Raw genomic sequence first — 7,931 nt, 5'->3', positions numbered from 1 at the left:
CAGAAAATGCATCGGGATTGAATACAACAGTCACGATGCGCAATTTCCTCCATGGGAGTAATGTCTCAAAGAGCTTACGTTTTGATCGTTCCCTGGAAGACCAGTAGTAGTTTCCGATGCACATCTGGAGGCATTCTGTAATCTGTGGACTATCAGAGTGTTGATGACACACAGAAATTGCATCAGGATTGAATACAACAATCACCATGCGCACTTTCCTCCATGGGAGTAATGTCCCGAACATTCTACGCTTTCATCGTTCCCTGGAAGACCAGTATTAGTTTCCGATGCACATCTGAAGGCATTCTGTAATCTGTGGATTATCAGAGTGTTGATGAAACACAGAAATTGCATCGGGATTGAATACAACAATCACGATGCGCACTTTCCTCCATGGGAGTAATGTCTCAAAGAGTCTACGCTTTGATCGTTCCCTGGAAGACAAGAAGTAGTTTCCGATGCACATCTGGAGGCATTCTGTAATCTGTGGAGTATCAGAGTGTTGATGAAACACTGAAATTACATCGGGATTGAATACAACAGTCTCCATGCGCACTTTCCTCCATGGGAGTAATTCTCAAAGAGTCTACGCTTTGATCGTTCCCTGGAAGACCAGTAGTAGTTTCCGATGCACATCTGATGGCATTCTGTAATCTGTGGAGTATCAGAGTGTTGATGAAACACAGAAATTGCATCGGGATTGAATACAACAGTCACCATGCGCCCTTTCTTCCACGGGAGATATGTCTCAAACAGTCTACGCTTTTGATCGTTCCCTGGAAGACCAGTAGTAGGTTCCGATGCACATCTGGTGGCATTCTGTAATCTGTGGACTATCAGAGTGTTGATGAAACACAGAAATTGCATCGGTATTGAATACAACTGTCACCATCCGCACTTTCCTCCATGGGAGTAATGTCTGAATGAGTCTACGCTTTGATCGTTCCCTGGAAGACCAGTAGAAGTTTCCGATGCACATCTGGAGGCATTCTGTAATCTGTGGAGTATCAGAGTGTTGTTGAAACACAGAAATTGCATCGGGATTGAATACAACAGTCACCATGCACAATTTCCTCCATTGGAGTAATGTCTCAAACAGTCTACGCTTTGATCGTTCCCTGGAAGACCAGTAGTAGTTTCCGATGCACATCTGGAGTCATTCTGTAATCTGTGGAGTATTAGAGTGTTGATGACACACAGAAATTGCATCGGGATTGAATACAACAGTCACCATGCGGACTATCCTCCACAGGAGGTATGTCTCACACAGTCTACGCTTTTATCGTTCCCTAGAAGACCAGTAGTAGTTTCCGATGCACATCTAGAGGCATTCTGTAATCTGTGGACTATCAGAGTGTTGATGAAACACAGAAATTGCATCGGGATTGAATACATCAGTCACAATGCGCACATTCCTCCATGGGAGTAATGTCTCAAAAAGTCTATGCTTTGATCGTTCCCTGGAAGACCAGTAGTCGATTCCGATGAACATCTGGTGGCATTCTGTAATCTGTGGCCTATCAGTGTGTTGATGAAACACAGAAACTTCATCGGGATTGAATACAACAGTCACCATGCGCACTTTCCTCCATGAGAGTAATTCTCAAACGGTCTATGCTTTGATCGTTTCCTGGAAGACCAGTAGTAGTTTCCGATGCACATCTCGAGGCATTCTGTAATCTGTGGACTATAGAGTGTTGATGAAACACAGAAATAGCATCGGGATTGAATACAACAGACACCATGCCCACATTCCTCCATAAAAGCAATGTCTCAAACAGTCTACGCTTTGATCGTTCCCTGGAAGACCAGTAGTAGTTTCCGATGCACATCTGGAGGCATTCTGTAATCTGTGGAGTATCAGAGTGTTGATGAAACACAGAAATTGCATCGGGATTGAATACAACAGTCACCATTCGCACTTTCCTCCATGGGAGTAATTCTCAAACAGTCTACGTTTTGATCGTTCCCTGGAAGACCAGTAGCAGTTTCCGATTTCCCATCTGGTGGCATTGTGTAATCTGTGGACTATCAGAGTGTTGATGACACACACAAATGGCATCGGCATTGAATACAACAGTCACCATGCGCACTTTCCTCCATGGGAGTACCTCTCAAACAGTCTATGCTTTGATCGTTCCCTGTAAGACCAGTAGTAGTTTTCGATGCACATCTCGAGGCATTCTGTAATCTGTGGACTATTAGAGTGTTGATGAAACAGAGAATTTGCATCGGGATTGAATACAACAGTCACCATGCGCACATTCCTTAATAAAAGTAATGTCTAAAACAGTCTACGCTTTGATCGTTTCCTGGAAGACCAGTAGTAGTTTCCGATGCACATCTGGAGGCATTCTGTTATCTGTGGACTATCAGAGTGTTGATGAAACACAGAAATAACATCGGGATTGAATACAACAATCACCATGCGCACATTCCTCCATAAAAGCAATGTCTCAAACAGTCTACGCTTTGATCGTTCCCTGGACACCAGTAGTAGTTTCCGATGCACAACTGGAGGCATTCTGTAAACTGTGGACTATCAGAATGTTGATGAAAGACAGAAATTGCATCGGGATTGAATACAACAGTCACCATGCGCACTTTCATCCATGGGAGTAATGTCTCAGTAAGTTTACGCTTTGATCGTTCCCTGGATGACCAGTAGTAGTTTCCGTTGCAAATCTGGAGGCATTCTGTTATCTGTGGACTATCAGAGTGTTGATGAAACACAGAAATTGCATCGGAATTGAATACAACAATCACCATACGCACATTCCTCCATAAAAGTAATGTCTCAAACAGTCTACGCTTTGATCGTTCCCTGGAAGACTAGTAGTAGTTTCCGATGCACATCGGGAGGCATTCTGTAATCTGTAAACTGTAAGAGTGTTGATGAAACACAGAAATTGCATCGGGATTGGATACAACAGTCTCCATGCGCAGTTTCCTCCATGGCAGTAATGTCTGAAACAGTCTACGCTTTGTTCGTTCCCTGGAAGACCAGTAGTAGTTTCCGATGCACATCTGGAGGCATTCTGTAATCTGTGGAGTATCAGAGTGCTGATAAAACACAGGAATTGCTTCGGGATTGAATAAAACAGTCACCATGCGCACTTTCTTCCATGGGAGTAATGTCTCAAACAGTCTAAACTTCGATCGTTCTTTGGAAGACCAGTAGTAGTTTCCGATGCACGTCTGGTGGTATTCTGTAATCTGTGGACTATCAAAGTGTTTATGAAACACAGAAATTGCATCGCGATTGAATACAACAATCACCATACGCACTTTCCTCCATGGGAATAATGTCTCAAAGAGTCTACGCTTTGATCGTTCCCAGGGAGACCAGTAGTAGGTTCCGATGCACATCTGGAGGCATTCTGTAACCAGTGGACTATCAGAGTGTTGATGAAAGACAGAAAATGCATCGGGATTGAATACAACAGTCACGATGCGCAATTACCTCCATGGGAGTAATGTCTCAAAGAGTTTACGCTTTGATCGTTCCCTGGAAGACCTTTAGTAGTTTACGATGCACATCTGGATGCATTCTGTAATCTGTGGACTATCAGAGTGTTGATGACACACATAAATTGCATCAGGATTGAATACAACAATCACCATGCGCACTTTCCTCCATGGGAGTAATGTCCCAAACATTCTACGATTTGGTCGTTCACTGGAAGACCAGTAGTAGTTTCCGATGCACATCTGGAGGCATTCTGTAATCTGTGGACTATCAGAGTGTTGATGAAACACAGAAATAACATCGGGATTGAATACAACAATCACCATGTGCACTTTCCTCCATGGGAGTAATGTCTCTAACAGTCTACGCTTTGATCGTTCCCTGGAAGACAAGTAGTAGTTACCGATGCACATCTGGAGAAATACTGTAATCTGTGGAGTATCAGAGTGTTGATGAAACACAGAAATTGCATCTGGATTGAATACAACAGTCACCATGCGCACTTTAGTTCACGGGAGTTATGTCTCAAACAATCTACGATTTGATCGTTCCCTGGAAGACCAGTAGTAGTTTCCGATGCTCATCTGGTGGCATTCTGTAACGTGTAAACTATCAAAGTGTTGATAAAACACAGTAATTGCATCAGGATTGAATACAACAGTCACCATGCGCACTTTCCTCCATGGGAGTAATGTCTCAAAGAGTTTACGCTTTGATCGTTCCCTGGAAGACCAGTAGTAGTTTCCGATGCACATCTGGAGGCATTCTGTTATCTGTGGACTATTAGAGTATTGATGAAACACAGAATTTGCATCGGGATTGAATACAACACTCATCATGCGTACATTCCTCCACGGCAGTATTTTCTCAAACCATCTACGCTTTGATCGTTCACTGGAAGACCAGTAGTAGTTTCCGATGCACATCTGGTCGCATTCTGTAATGTGTAGACTATCAGAGTGTTGATGAAACACAGTAATTGCATCGGGATTGAATACAACAGTCACCATGCACACATTCCTCCATAAAAGTAATGTCTCAAACAGTCTACGCTTTGATCGTTACCTGGAAGACCAGTAGTAGTGTCCGATGAACATCTGGAGGCATTCTGTAATTTGTGGACTATCAGAGTGTTGATGAAACACAGAAATTGCATCGGGATTGAATACAACAGTCACCATGCGCACTTTCCTTCACGGGAGTTATGTCTCAAACAATCTACGATTTGATCGTTCCCTGGAAAAACAGTAGTTTCCGATGCACATCTGGTGGCATTCTGTAATGTGTAGACTATCAAAGTGTTGATAAAACACAGTAATTGCATCAGGATTGAATACAACAGTCACCATGCGCACTTTCCTCCATGGGAGTAATGTCTCAAGCAGTCTACGCTTTGATCGTTCCCTAGAAGACCAGTAGTAGTTTCCGATGCACATCTGGAGGCATTCTGTAATCTGTGGCCTATCAGAATGTTGATGAAAGACAGAAATTGCATCGGGATTGAATACAACAATCACCATGCACACTTTCCTCCATGGGAGTAATGTCTCAAACAGTCTACTCTTTGATTGTTCCCTGGAAGACCAGTAGTAGTTTCCGATGCACATCTGGAGGCATTCTGTTTTCTGTGGACTATCAGAGTGTTGATGAAACACAGAAATTGCATCGGGATTGAATACAACAATCACCATACGCACATTCCTCCATAAAAGTAATGTCTCAAACAGTCTACGCTTTGATCGTTACCTGGAAGACCAGTAGTAGTTTCCGATGCACATCGGGAGGCATTCTGTAATCTGTTAACTATAAGAGTGTTGATGAAACACGGAAATTGCATCGGGATTGAATACAACAGTCAACATGCAAACATTCCTCCATAAAAGTAATGTCTCAAACAGTCTACGCTTTGATCGTTACCTGGAAGACCAGTAGTAGTGTCCGATGAACATCTGGAGGCATTCTGTAATTAGTGGACTATCAGAGTGTTGATGAAACACAGAAATTGCATCGGGATTGAATACAACAGTCACCATGCGCACTTTCCTTCACGGGAGTTATGTGTCAAACAATCTACGATTTGATCGTTCCCTGGAAGACCAGTAGTAGTTTCCGATGCACATCTGGTGGCATTCTGTAATGTGTAGACTATAAGAGTGTTGATGAAACACAGAAATTGCATCGGGATTGGATACAACAGTCTCCATGCGCAGTTTCCTCCATGGAAGTAATGTCTGAAACAGTCTACGCTTTGTTCGTTTCCTGGAAGACCAGTAGTAGTTTCCGATGCACATCTGGAGATACTCTGTAAACTGTGGAGTATCAGAGTGCTGATGAAACACAGGAATTGCATCGGGATTGAATAAAACAGTCACCATGCGCACTTTCCTCCATGGGAGTAATGTCTTAAACAGTCTAAACTTTGATCGTTCTTTGGAAGACCAGTAGTAGTTTCCGATGCACGTCTGGTCGTATTCTATAATCTGTGGACTATCAGAGTGTTGATGAAACACAGAAATAGCATCGGGATTGAATACAACAATCACCATGTGCACTTTCCTCCATGGGAGTAATGTCTCTAACAGTCTACGCTTTGATCATTCCCTGGAAGACCAGTAGTAGTTTCCGATGCACATCTGGAGGCATTCTGTAATCTGCGGACTATCAGAATGTTGATGAAAGACAGAAATTGCATCGGGATTGAATACAACAGTCACCATGCGCACTTTCCTCCATGGGAGTAATGTCTCAGTAAGTTTACGCTCTGATCGTTCCCTGGATGACCAGTAGTAGTTTCCGATGCACATCTGGAGGCATTCTATTATCTGTGGACTATCAGAGTATTGATGAAACACAGAAATTGCATCGGGATAGAATACAACACTCACCATGCGCACATTCCTCCACGGCAGTATTTTCCCAAACCATCTACGCTTTGATCGTTCCCTGGAAGACCAGTAGTAGTTTCCGATGCACATCTGGTCGCATTCTTTAATGTGTAGACTATCAGAGTGTTGATGAAACACAGTAATTGCATCGGGATGAATACAACAGTCACCATGCACACATTCCTCCATAAAAGTAATGTCTCAAACAGTCTACGCTTTGATCGTTTCCTGGAAGACCAGTAGTAGTGTCCGATGAACATCTGGAGGCATTCTGTAATTTGTGGACTATCAGAGTGTTGATGAAACACAGAAATTGCATCGGGATTGAATACAATAGTCACCATGCGCACTTTCCTTCACGGGAGTTATGTCTCAAACAATCTACGATTTGATCGTTCCCTGGAAGAACAGTAGTAGTTTCCGATGCACATCTGGTGGCATTCTGTAATGTGTAGACTATCAAAGTGTTGATAAAACACAGTAATTGCATCACGATTGAATACAACAGTCACCATGCGCACTTTCCTCCATGGGAGTAATGTCTCAAGCAGTCTACGCTTTGATCGTTCCCTGGAAGACCAGTAGTAGTTTCCGATGCACATCTGGAGGCATTCTGTAATCCGTGGACTATCAGAATGTTGATGAAAGACAGAAATTGCATCGGGATTGAATACAACAGTCACCATGCACCCTTTCCTCCATGCGAGTAATGTCTCAAACAGTCTACGCTTTGATCGTTCCCTGGAAGACCAGTAGTAGTTTCCGATGCACATCTGGAGGCATTCTGTAATCTGTGGACTATCAGAATGTTGATGAAAGACAGAAATTGCATCGGGATTGAATACAACAGTCACCATGCTCACTTTCCTCCATGGGAGTAATGTCTCAGTAAGTTTACGCTCTGATCGTTCCCTGGATGACCAGTAGTAGTTTCCGATGCACATCTGGAGGCATTCTATTATCTGTGGACTATCAGAGTATTGATGAAACACAGAAATTTCATCGGGATTGAATACAACAATCACCATACGCACATTCCTCCATAAAAGTAATGTCTCAAACAGTCTACGCTTTGATCGTTACCTGGAAGACCAGTAGTAGTTTCCGGTGCACATCGGGAGGCATTCTGTAATCTGTTAACTATAAGAGTGTTGATGAAACACAGAAATTGCATCGGGATTGAATACAACAGTCTCCATGCGCAGTTTCCTCCATGGCAGTAATGTCTGAAACAGTCTACGCTTTGTTCGTTCCCTGGAAGACCAGTATTGGTTTCCGATGCACATCTGGAGGCATTCTGTAATCTGTGGAGTATCAGAGTGCTGATGAAACACAGGAATTGCATCGGGATTGAATAAAACAGTCACCATGCGCACTTTCCTCCATCGGAGTAATGTCTCAAACAGTCTAAACATTGATCGTTCTTTGGAAGACCAGTAGTAGTTTGCGATGCACGTCTGGTGGTATTCTGTAATCTGTGGAATATCAAAGTGTTGATGAAACACAGAAATTGCATCGCGATTGAATACAACAGTCACCATATGCACTTTCCTCCATGGGAATAATGTCCCAAACAT

Source organism: Schistocerca gregaria, unplaced genomic scaffold (assembly GCF_023897955.1).
Source record: "Schistocerca gregaria isolate iqSchGreg1 unplaced genomic scaffold, iqSchGreg1.2 ptg000001l___fragment_3, whole genome shotgun sequence".
In the NCBI taxonomy this organism is placed as follows: Eukaryota; Metazoa; Arthropoda; class Insecta; order Orthoptera; family Acrididae; genus Schistocerca; species Schistocerca gregaria.
This window is presented reverse-complemented; position numbering follows the sequence as displayed.